We start from the raw sequence: 12965 nt of genomic DNA, 5'->3' as shown, positions 1-12965 counted from the left end.
AGATTCTGTGATTTGTCCCCCAACTCAAAGGCAAGTCTTCAGCCTTTAGTTGTGTTTTCAAAATCATTTTCAAACTTTCAGTTCTGCTGGGCTCTGGACAAGCTGAGCCCGGAGCACGGCGTCAGGCGCGAGCTGCAGGAAAAGCCCACTGCCAGGGACACCAGCTATTTGCCAGCTGAAGGTTTTGGGTCAACTGAAGACAATAATCTTGTTACAGATCTTGAATTCCTCACACGAGGGATACGTTAAAGCTAAAATAAATATTTTCAGGGGTATTATTGATGGCCAATGTTTGGCCTAAATCTCTTAAATGTGTGTTTAATTATATACAATATGGCAAAATGGAAATTAATGAGCTGAATAATGTTAGTGTTTCTCCCGCTGGTTGAATTAGAAAAATTTAACCAAAGGATATCTGTGCATTTGTGTGGGCAATATGGAGTGTCATGGGAAGGAGAGGCACACACAGTGACCTGGGAGAGGGGATAAGTAAATTCAGGTCCCCGAGGCAAAGGATGGGAGGAGAGGTAGAGCTCTTCTGTCTCTATTACTGACACTGTATTCTACTCACTGAATCTCAGTCTCCTCATCTGTAAAATGGGAATAATGAGAACAGAACCTACCCCAGAGAAGTTCTGAGGGAATGTAACGTGCTTAGGATCATGTGGGCGCAGAGTTAAAATATATTCTATATTGTTCTCAGGATGTTTGCTGCCCACAAGACATCTGACTTCATGCTCTAATACTATTTATTATTCAAGGAAACATCTTGAATCATCCTTTTTTCCTAATGATTCCCTCGTAGTAGAAATATGTGAACACTTAGCTCTCAACAATTTCACAGCTTCGTGGAAGACACACTGAATTGGAAATTATAAAGTGCACAGTTTTTAAATTTACACTGAGAGTTTAAAGAAGATGTGAATATTTCTAATCAATGGCACTTCGACTTGTTAGGAAATAAGTAACTGCCAAGCAGAGGTTTTTCTCTTTGGTATTCTAAAGTGTCTGATGACACATAAATGGAAAACCACATAAAATGGTGACTAACTCATTTGGTCAGGAACATGTGATTTCTTTTTTTGTCTATAAACTATATAAATATTGTTGGTGATGTGTTTTCTGAATCAGTAAGCAAAAAAGAAAATTGTTTACCCCGGAAAATATTCAGCAAGTTCAGTGTCACTGTCTTCGTACCAGAGGCTCGCTCATATTCCCAGGTTTTAAAAGTGCACCAGTGACAACAGACAGTTCTGGCTGGAGAAGCTGCTGCTAGGTGACCCTGTATCCACACGGGGCCTCCTCTCAAGCACAAAACAATCGCCAGCGTCCCCTCCTCCCCTTACCAGCCGCCACAGCCCACAGTACAAGCAGGAGGGCCCTTCAATTCCTGCATCCCTCCCACTTCAAGAATGGATAACTCGAGGCAAAATCTCGCCTCCTGCCTCACTGTCTTGTTGCCTGAGGAGATGTGGAGCTGGGTTTATTTTTTGTTTTCAGTTTTACAAAGAAAACCTAACAAAGACATTGTTCCAAATTGCTAACTCTTTTACTGAGATTTAACTAATCTCAAATTTGAATTCTGCCTGCAAGGTTTTTCACTTTTATTACTGGGGGCAGAGCCAACCACCCACACCCTGCTCCAGCCTCCTACTTGTCCACTGGCAGCAAGAGCTCCAAAGTCACTGCCTCTCAGCCAGAGGTGGGAAGACGAAGTCAGGGAGAAAATGGGGAGGCCCCCTGATTTCTGGAGAGTAAGTCTCATTTCCGCAGCACTCTTCGCAGACAAAGGACTTCCTCTTATGTGATAGTTGAGTGATGAAGCCTCCCCTTGTTGTTTTTCTGTTTGCCTCTATTTGGACCTTTCCTCTTAACTACATGAAGAAACAGGTCCTAAGGTGCTTTGTTCCTGGTTCCCAACATTTTTTTGTTATATCCCATGTGAAATGCTGCATAATATTTACTGTTTCTCTGTCTTCACTCCAGAACTTTCTGCTGGCTCCAAGCTGATACATCCTGGTGACTATTTGTTGTCTCTTCTCGCAAGTTACCAAAGGGCTCAACATTTGTATGTCAAAAACTGAAATCATAATTATTCCCTGTAAACTTAGTCCATATATTTATATATAAATTGAAATACATTTGTACATATACATGTATACATACATATTTATATATACCTATACATGTATTCATACATGCTTATAAATACATAGTATTGAACACTGATGATACCATATGTATTTTTTAGATATGTTACTCATTCAATATGCAGATCCCATGAAGTAGGTATTATTATTTAATTTTTAAAGGAAGAACTTGAGACAAAGAAATTAAGCAATTTATTTGCATTCAGACAAAGTGGACAGAGAGAGATCCAATTCTGAACTAAAAAACAAAATCTCTTCTCCGTTCATTAGGGTCCAATAACACTATGCCAATCATTGTAGGTGTTTTCTCTATATTATTATTATTATTCCAATGCACTTCTGCCATATCTTCTGCCATATCCTTGTAAACTAATTGAGAGCAGGAATAATTCTGTTTAATTCATTTCCCTATAAACCCATAGTGCATTCCATTAGGCCCTGTCCTCGATCTATATTAACTTTTCCTTTGATTCTATATATGGGAATCTGGTCTCATAACTACATGGCTCAAAGTTCAAAGAGCTGAACACTTCTGGAATATGCATCTGGGAATATAGCCCTTAGCCTAAGCTTGGAGTCGGAGAACAGGACTGCAGACAAAGGTCAACATTTTGGAGATAGTTGACTACTTATAAACAGAGGGTCCCAATTAATCCTGAATCCCATGAGAAGAATCTAAATACTAGGGGCCAATGCTGAGCGTGGATAGAGCTGATAATGATGAATTATATAGGTAGTGGCGTAACAGGGCAAGATTGTTCAGTTTCATCTGGAACTATTTATGAGAACCAGATGCAGTCGGAAAAAAGAGGCAGGATGCAAACACAGACTGCTGGTAGAGGACAGTGAGCCAATAAAAAGGGTAGAAGATACAAATGAAATAAAAGAACAAGGTCTCAGAAATGTAGAACTGTAGAGGCTAGGAGCACGCAGTGAACATTCGAAATACAAAGTCAGAAGATAAAAGAAATTTAAATTTTCAATTTATAAAATTATATGTATTGTATATATACATATGTGTATATATGCATATGTTATATATAAATATAAAATAAACACGGGTAAATTAATAGGAACCTTCTGAAATTTTTAGAAATAGCAAAGAATACATATGATTCTGAAGAGCATTTTTTAAGTGTTCAAAAACAAATCACACACACACACATACAGATACACACAGAGACAGACAGTTCACAGCTTAACCTTCCAACTGTCCATGATATTGTGAATAGTTCCAAGCTTTGCCAGAGTTTTATTTTGTATTCTCGAGAAGTAATCAAACTAGCAATGACTTTTAATGGTGACTTAATAAGCTCAAATACATCAGTGAAACAGTTCAAGGAAATTTAAAATAAAATTTTAAAAAGAAAAATGTTTCAGTCAACTGCTCTATCAAAAAATACATCTCTAATAAATACAGTGAAAGAGTCTAAATGACTAAAGTTCAAACTGTAGCCAAATTACATGCTTTTATGTTAGCTCCTATAAATTAAACATACTGTCCTAAAGCATGAAAAACTATTCAGCAGAAATAGGAATTTTACTTAACTGAAATCTGTTGCTCTGCAACAAGGCCAATTTCATTCTTGGCATCAAACTTCTGGTGAATGGGTGCCCTCGCTGGCTGTGTTTGCTGTAATAAAGTATTAGTTTCTTGCCTTGGCAGGCGCGGCTCAGTTGGTGGGGCATCATTCCCTGCACCTAAAGGTTGCTGGTTTGATACCCCTGGTCGGGGCACATGCCCAGGATGCAGGCTGGATTCCCAGTCACGGCGTGGAGGAGGCAGCCGATTGATGTTTTACTCTCATATCGACGTTTCTCTCTCTCTCCCCCCCCTCCCTTCCTCTCTCTCTAAAAAAAAAAATCAATGAAAAAATTGTTTTTGTTTAAAGTATTAATTTCTTCTTCCCCCTGAAGTAAATGTGCTTTCTCACAGTAAGCCACCCACTGAAAATGTACGGAAATTTATATTTCAGTACATTCTATATTAACACTGAAGATTATGTGGTTATATTTAAACCTGAATCTGGGAAATGTACAAAGCAAATAAGTATGGAATATTTTCAATATAACCAACAGTTTTGTATTTTAAAAATTCCATTTTATAATATCATAGCTTATTACTACTATTTAGTTCTATAAATGTTTATATAAATTAGGTAGAGCCCTAGCCAGTTTTTCTCAGTGGTTAGAGCATCAGCCCACAGACTGAAGGGTCCCGGGTTCAATTCCGGCCAAGGGCAGGTACCTTGGTTGCAGGCTTGGCTGAGTTCTGGGTGTGCCGGAGGCAACCAATCGGTGGCTTTTTCTCCTACATCGATGCTTCTCTCTCTCTCTCTCTCTCCCCCTTCCACTTTCTCTGAAAAGCAATGGAAAAAAATATCCTCAGGTGGGGATTAAAAAATAATAAAAAAAAATTAGGTAAAAACACATTTAAGAAACACTTGATTGTTTACTTCTGAAAGAAGCTTTACAAAAACACTGTATGTCCTTACTATACATTCTTATGTAAAATAGAGGCGACTAGTAAAACTACAGAAACTATTTAGCGATGTTATGAAAATAATACTGAAATGCTGCACAACAATGTATACTTAAAATAGATACTTAAAATGTATAAACTGTATACTTAAACTGTACACTTAAAATGGATAAATTGGTACATTTTATGTTACATATATTTTACAATTTTAGAAAGTTTATAGAGTAAAATATAATGTTAACTAAATATTTTATTTCCACAAAAAAATGTCACAAGGAAATACTCTTAAGAGGACATTAAAAAAAAAACCTCAACACACTGAAACTCTGAAACCCTAGAGGGAACCCCAGATTCTAAACACAACCTGCCTCCTGCCTATTTAGTGAAAATACCAAATTATATATTTATGCAGTCCTTATCGAAATAGGCTGCAAAAATGATAAAGGTTTACCAGGATAAAATTAGAGGACTTTTGAAAAGAAATTCTTCGCTATGAAACTAAGTTACTTTCTATAATATTTAATATTTATCTTTTAGGTAATATAAGTGTTTTTTTAAATATTGCAAATTGTTTATTTCCGTTTCAAAGCTGGGTTTTCTTGGTGTACTCAGATTCATAGCTTATATGAAGTAAATGAAGAATAAAATGAAATTAACTTATCAACTTTTAATTCTATGCAATATAATGGCAATTCTAGCTCTTTTTTAAAAATATGTTTTTATTGATTTCAGAGAGAGGAAGGGAGAAGGATAGAGGGAGACAGAAACATCAATGATGAGAGAGAATCGTCCATGGGCTGCCTCCTGCACGCCCCCTCCTGGGGATCGAGCCCACAACCTGGACGTGTACCCTGACTAGGAATCGAACAGCGACCTCCAGGGTCATGGGTCTACGCTCAACCACTTAGCAACACTGGCCCGGTGGAATTCTAGCTCTTATTTAATAGAATTTTGGAAGTTAAATCTTTTATTGTATTTTTATCTGAATATACAAATAAAATTCTATGTAGAAAACATTTTTTTCCTACTACAGAGTAGCTGATTTAAAGACAATCATTTTAAAAAATGATTCATAATACTTATATCACTAATAGATATGGCACAAAGTCTTACTCGAAATAAGAGAAGGTGAAATAATCACCAGTTATCAACCTTGGAAACAGAATTCTCATCTAAGACAAACATTCTCTACTACACTAACCAGATGAGGCCCACCATGGAGTCGCTCATGCTAAGCCCCACGTCAGCAAAGCAGAATCTAACAGTTTCTATCCTCAGCTCTCCCAGAAAAGGAAGCCAGGGTCAAGCCATCAGCACTTGCTTGCTCAGCACAAGTTACCGGACCTGCTGCAAGCCTTCCCTTTGCTCACATAGGAAAGGAGCCCCGCTTTCATCAATCAGCAGATGCCCCATATAACTTCCCTGTCCCTACTCATTTTGGTCTATAAAAATCTCTTGCCTTGTATAGCTCTTCAAAGCTCCTTTCTATCTGCTAGATTGGATACTGCTTGAATCATGAATCCCTGAATAAAAAGCCTACTACACCAGTAAAGTGTGGAACATTTGTCTTTTCCAACTCCATTGGAAATAAGCAAAACTGCTCTAGACTCATATAGAAGCAAGTTAAATGCATTTAATTTTCAGTAACTGAAAGTAACCCTAACATTATATGATTTATGGGATCACTGGTGGCTATGAAACGTTTTCAAGCAATATTTCTTATTAAAAATGTTCATCAAAATAGACAAGGCAAGCTTCTCGCCAACATTTCCCCACAAATAATAGTGACAAATGCAATCTTAGTGACAAAAGCCAACTGTCTTCAGATGTAAAATGTCGCATCCCACACTGCTGACCTCTCTTTTGATTATAGAACTATTTGTAGTGCAGTGACCCTCTGGGCTAAACAACGTGACAGATAGCATTAATTCAAAATGTCATCATATACTCACCAAAAAAATAAAGCATGATGGTCAGCCCTTTTAGCTTTCAGAATTCACTTTTGCAAAAGCATCATGTTTCCCCTCCATTAAAAAGTAATTTCCAATTCCTACATAAGAATGAAGTTTATTCTCTCTTTCAGTCAGATGATAAATGCCCTTAATTAGAAATGCTAATAACTGAACTTTTCCCCTCAGACCAATTAATTATGCTGACACATAGACACTTCATAACTAAACCTTTTGGCCAAATTTATAGCCAGAATATTGCTACACCCATTTAGCATATTAGACTGAGAACAGATAAAGAATAATGTATTTATTATGTGCACAAATTAATCTCCCATCCCCAAATTCCATGCAAACACACACACACAGATCAACTGACTCACTGTATGTGCATGTGTGAGTATATCATACATACTGGCTGCATACTTTAGTATAACATCTAATATTGCTTTGCACTCTGTGTGCTCTAAAACCCTTGGATATTCGTTTCCATTTCCTCATCTGATGAGGAGAGCAATCCTTTGATTTCAAATGTATGCATATTCTTTTTTACGTTTTAATGGCAGTTTAAAGTACAAGGTGGTTGTTTTGCTTCATAAATCAATGCTCATTTTAATATAAAAATATTTAATCCAAAAAGAAGATAGTCTCATGAACATGGTCTATATAAAAACCATAGCATGGTGGACAAACCCATAGGTGGGAAGCAGTGAGTAGTGGCTAAGAGACTGTCCCCGAACCAGGCTGACTGGCTCCACGTCCTGTTTTCGCTGATAAACAGCTGCCTGCCTGTCGGGTTGCTTACCTTGCCTAACACTCAGTTTTGTTTTTGTTTTTCTTTTAATCTATACAATTGGAATAACAGTACCTAATTTACAGGACTGCTGTGAGATTAAGTGAGATAATACAGTACACATTCTGGCACATACAAGCACTCGGTGCTCACAGAATAAGTATCATCTAAAGGCCATGACTTTCCAAGTTGTATCTCTGCTCACACGTCTTCCCTGGAAACTAAACTTTCCCATCTAAATATCTACCTGACAGCTCCTCTGCATAGTCATATTATCTAAAATACAACATAGGCGAAAAGTAATTACTGAATAACCTGCCCTACAATCTTTTCTCTCCCCATCTCCTAATTTCTCAGGCCAAAAACCAAGGACTCACAGCGATTCGTCTCATTTCCTAACTTCCTATTCCTCCAATTCCACCATCGAGTCCAACGGGCTCCCCTTCAAATGGACAAAATACATAACTACCTCACACCACCTCCTGTCACCTAATTTCACACACTAGCATGGCTCAGGGACTGCTGGCATAGCCTCTCAGTCCTCAGCTCTGTGTCCACCCTTGTTCTCAACTGGCCCCAAACAGATCTGTCCAAAATCCCCTGTCACGCCTCTGTTCAAAGCCCCCCCCAAGGCCTTTCCTCACTCTCAGGATGAAATGAAAGCTCCTGATGCTGCTTTAAAGGCCACTGGTCTAGCCTCTGTCTGCCTCTCCTCCCAGCCCCTTCCTCTCTCTAACTCTCACCCCCCTTGCTGGTGTCTGGATGTGACAAACTCAGTCCCATTTCAGGGCTGTTTTCATCTGCAATACTCTTTGCCTTGAGGTTCCCTTTCCTAACTCTGGTACTGTCGAAACTAACCCCGCTCATTCCTCACTCTCTAGCCACTAACCTGCTTTACTTATCAGAGTATCTCATATCAATCACTCCTGGCCTGTGCATTATATTTTGTTTACTGTCCATCTTGTTGCCTAGGACATAACCTGAGGACAGAGATGTGCACTTTCACCACCATATCTGGTATCTAGGGGACACCTGGAAGAGACTGCTCTGTAAATGTTGTCTAACGAAGCAATATCAAGACTCTTGCTATGTATTGATACAGCCCATAGAGTCTCACTGACTATAATCAAATTTCACTTATAGGGTCTATTCAATTGGCATCATAATTTGATTTTAATAAATGCAAAATGACAACTGGCAGTGACAGCGGACACTGTTACCATCTTCCACCTGTAAAGCCTGATGGATTTTTAATGTCTTCTCCTACTTAGCATTTCATCTGAACAATGCCTAAATTTAAGCTTATTTGCAAAATATCAAAATTGAAATCACTGGTTCCAATTAATTTGGCTTTCCTTAAAAATATTTTGAAACATTTATTCATTTGCAGAAAGAAAAATAACTGTTGAATGTTTTGGTCATTAAAGCACGGTGAAGAGCAATCAGAAAAATAGGTTTCTTGAAACTGCGCTTTTGGAAATGCTCTCTATGCAGAGAGTCAGCAAACCCTGACGTGTAAATACGGCCCAGGGAAGCAAGAACGCAGCCGAGAGGCAGGAATCCTGGATTCTGTTCTGACTCTGCCACTCTCCGGGTCTGCGAGCTCTGGCAAGCTGCCTAATTATTCCAGGCCTCAATTCCCTTATCTGCAAAATAAAGGAAATGAACTGGCTTTTCGCCAAGAAGTCTTCTGGTTATAAAATTATCATTTTAAATCAGCTTTCTCTAACTTGTAATATTTTTCATATGTAGTTCTCTTTAAAAGTGGCTCCACGTTACACGCTGAATTATAACTGTAACATCCTCGGTTGTCCTATCGGCTTGTTTTACTGCTTTCAGGCACACTCACCCAGTTCCCTGAAAGGGTAGTGGCAGATATTAATGGCTCACAGATTTTGAATTTACTGGGGAGGGCATGGGACTTCTCAAGTTAAAAAAAAACAACCACACACAAAAAAATTTTTTTCCTAAGAGACCAGGAAAAATAACTTGTATAGATGTCTACTTACTGAAATAGTTTCATAAACACCAAAATTTGCCTAACAAAAATCACAACAAGCAAAAAAATGTCCATAGTATGTTTATGTAAAGAGTCTTAGGCCCTTAAACTATACGAAGCCAAAAGCACACGTAGGGCATGTTTTTTGTAGCTAAATGGCGCTTGGGTAGTTGGTAGATATGGGAGGTAAACAGCGCAGCACAGAGCAGAGACAAGATTTACCTAGAAACGTCTAATAGATAACAGAATTGAGTGAGAGCCAAAGGTTCAGAGGAGAGTCATGAAAATATAGCTCAGACAGTATTTTAAGCACTTGAAACTGAATTAAAGCCATAAAATGCTTCAGTGAGTCCTTACATATGACTGCAATTTATCACAGCACCGCAGAGCCTGAAATACCCGTGCTGCTTTTCAAAGCAGGGGTCAGTGTGGATGACCACAACCAATGTGGCAAAAACTTACAGCATTTCAGCCGTGAGTTTAAAAAGACTGGCATTTTTCCTTTTGGTAGGTCCTTTGAAAAATCTGCAAGTGATGAATATATAACAATAAGCTAAATAGAAGTGTGGTAAATGAATCTGAATTAACAGTTGCATGTAGAAATAGCAGGGTGGTAAGTAACTGATAAATAATTATCATAATTTTTCACTCACTGAACCTTTCATCCATTCAACTAATGTTTATTAAGCACCTGCTATGGTGCAGGTTCTCTTTTGGGTGTTTCTGGAAATTCAGTTTTGAACAAGACAGTTTTTATATTCTATTGGAAGAATGATAAATATTGATGGGGTAAACAAATCATACATATATTATATCCTATTATATCTAAGCATATAATTTTAGGTAGCAATTCGTGTTAGGGAGAATGTGACAAGGTAAAGTGATGGAAAGTGATACTAGAGAGAGAAGGGACCATTAGAGTGATGGTCAGATAAGTCTTTTCTGTCACTAGATATAATGACAAATAACCAGGACATGAATGTCTCCCCCTTAAAACAACAACAAAACAACTGGCTACAGAGTAAAACACGTAACTACAAGTGCAAAGGGCCACGAGCAGGAAAAGGTTGGCATATATAAAGAGGCCAGATGAGTGGCTAGAGGCCAGGTCATTTAATGCCATGTGGTCACTGGTAAGAAATTTAGGTTTTATTCTTGGAAACCACTGAAGGGTTTTTAAGCGAGTCCTGGGACATGATGCTCTAATGTATAGTTTCAGAGCTCCTGCGCTGCCTGCCGGAGGTGCGGGAGGAAAGCCAGGCAGTTAGGAAGCTGTCGCATCAGCCCTGGCTCAGGCTCCGGTGGTAGTAGTAGGAATGAAAAGTGGATACACCCAGGACATTCTTTTATATTATTAGAAGCACAGTCTACTCATGAACGAACTTGCTGAATGTAGGGCACAGAGAAAGGAATGAGAAGTGATAACAAGGTTGGCCTTCAGCAACTGTGAAATAGCAGATAATGGAGGTTAGGGAGGTGGCTAGAAGTCCAAAAGTTTTATTTGGCCTTACTAAGCTTGAGTTGACCAGCAAACGTGTTGACTAATATTAATAACTACAATAAGTCATTATCTTATTTATTCCTGCCAATAAGTTTTTCATGTAGGAATCAGTGTTTCCATTCTATAGATATGAACATGAAGGTAATTTGTCCAAGGTCGCGTAGCTAGAAATGGCAGAGGTGGGGGGGGGGTTGAACCTTCTTTTTTTTTTTAAAACTATAAAGCTATATATTTACCTCTAGGATATACTTCCATTTTGTAAATTAGCTCTCTGAATTAATTTTTATAAAGCAAACTGCTGGTTCCCTGATTATTTCCTGCAACTTACTCTATTAGTAACATTATCTTATTTATTGCACATATGAGAAAATGGTAAGAAACAGTCATGTGAGGAAGGCTTCTTGGGAACCGAACGCCAAACCACTAGTGGATTAGAGCCAGCTTCCCCTCTGAGAGGAACCCGAGTGCTGGGTTCCCTGCAGTGCCTGCCTGACTGCACCAGGCTGAAGCCTTAGCCTCCTAGGAACTTCTACTTGGTACGGTCCACATTTCTAGAAGAAATAACAGTTCAGTAATGTAGGCAAACTAGCATACTCTAAATTATAGTTAAACAAAATAGCTTTAATTGAGTTGTAGTCTCAACTCATTAAGTTGTTGCTTAGTGATTTAATCCTACAGGAAAAAACAAATAAACGAGGTAGAATTATGGTACGCTGTTCTGGCTTGGATATTTAGCAACGCAACCTTCAGTCCCACACACATAGGGTAGTGTGGTTGTAGCTCACTGGAGGCTGCAGTCAGGAGTAGCTAGAGAGTTTCCAGATGTGCTACTCCGGAGCCATGGAGTCAGTAAATAACAATATGATGATAGTGCAACGCTAATATTTTCTCCAAAAAGTATTCAAAGATTTAGAGGTTTGCTGATAAAAAGAAAAAACCACCACCACCACAACAAAAACTCCTGCATCAGTTTGTGCCATATTAGCAAAGCTGACCCATCTTTGGCCTGACACCAGGTAAGAATTTGAAAAGAGCAAAGGAAAAGTGATTTGTGAGCTAAGGAACAAAACTGTCAAACTTTTCTGTTTAGACCGCTTTGATATTTGCCTGGTTCTTAGAACAGTGCAAATTTGAGAAAAACGTGGCATCTGGGATTTAAAAGCTGCCATATTTTTCCTGAATTTTCTCATGTCATCTACCAATTTGACTTTTAAATCATAGCAGTGAATATGTATTTTACATCCTGTGTCAGAGACTTCATTCCTGGAATATAAGATTAAACGGCAGATTCTGAAGCCTGATATCTGAACCCCTCGCAGTCTCCCATAAAATGGTTATTCATGCTTGGACCAAAAGCATGCAACAGAATTGAACATAAAATCGCGGGCACATAGGAGTTTTCTTGACTTTACCGTCATCTAGCCCAACTTCCCTCACAACCTCTAGTTGCTTTCTACATGATCCATAGTCAATGATCTTCAGATACTTAATTGAATACTTCGCCCCCGTGGCCTCAGAAACACCAGTCCATTTCAGCGCACCTCGAAAAAAAGCGGCACTCATAAAAACCTGTACTTTGGGACAAAATTCAAGCAACTCTCTAATCTCCAGGACTGCCAAAATACTGTGACCAAAGGCACCGGTGCCACTGAATCTCGCGTGTGCTCCTTAGCACCACACCTAAGTGAGCGACAAACATCAAATGCCTTCATTTTACTGATAATCTGAATTTTCACGCTCCAGAATTCATAGCTCTCCTATCTCAAGACTGGGCAGAATGCACACAAACCTGGTCTTCACATTTCCCATGTAACAGCAACGGTCCTTCGCAGAAGTCAGAGCTGTACCTCTCTTACTCGCCCTTGTACTAAGGGTCCTAGGACCCGATTTTCCTCGGGACCAAGGTGATGGCTGCAGGAGCTCAGGCTGCTCCCTGAAGCGGCGCTTGGCCCTTGCGTGGGGCCCGTTCAGGCCGATGCTTCATGGAATCTCCTTGGGCAAGTTCCTCCTAACCGCAGGCTCATCCCTGTCTATCACAAGGGAATACCTTTAGCTCTAAAACGTCGTTTTCTTTCTTTCTTTTCCTTTTCC

The 12965-nt window shown here is 39.0% G+C and overlaps 1 protein-coding gene across 1 annotated transcript in view; it reads right to left on the bottom strand.

Annotated features, from left to right (window-relative positions):
• FAT4 (FAT atypical cadherin 4) overlaps positions 1-12965 on the bottom strand; it is a 150246-nt gene that overhangs the window by 45471 nt on the left and 91810 nt on the right. The gene's annotated exons all lie outside the window — the stretch shown is intronic.

Source organism: Miniopterus schreibersii (genome assembly GCF_964146895.1).
Source record: "Miniopterus schreibersii genome assembly, chromosome: 4".
In the NCBI taxonomy this organism is placed as follows: domain Eukaryota; kingdom Metazoa; phylum Chordata; class Mammalia; order Chiroptera; family Miniopteridae; genus Miniopterus; species Miniopterus schreibersii.
Note: the sequence above shows the minus strand (reverse complement) of the source record. Positions and strands in the feature narration are given on the sequence as shown.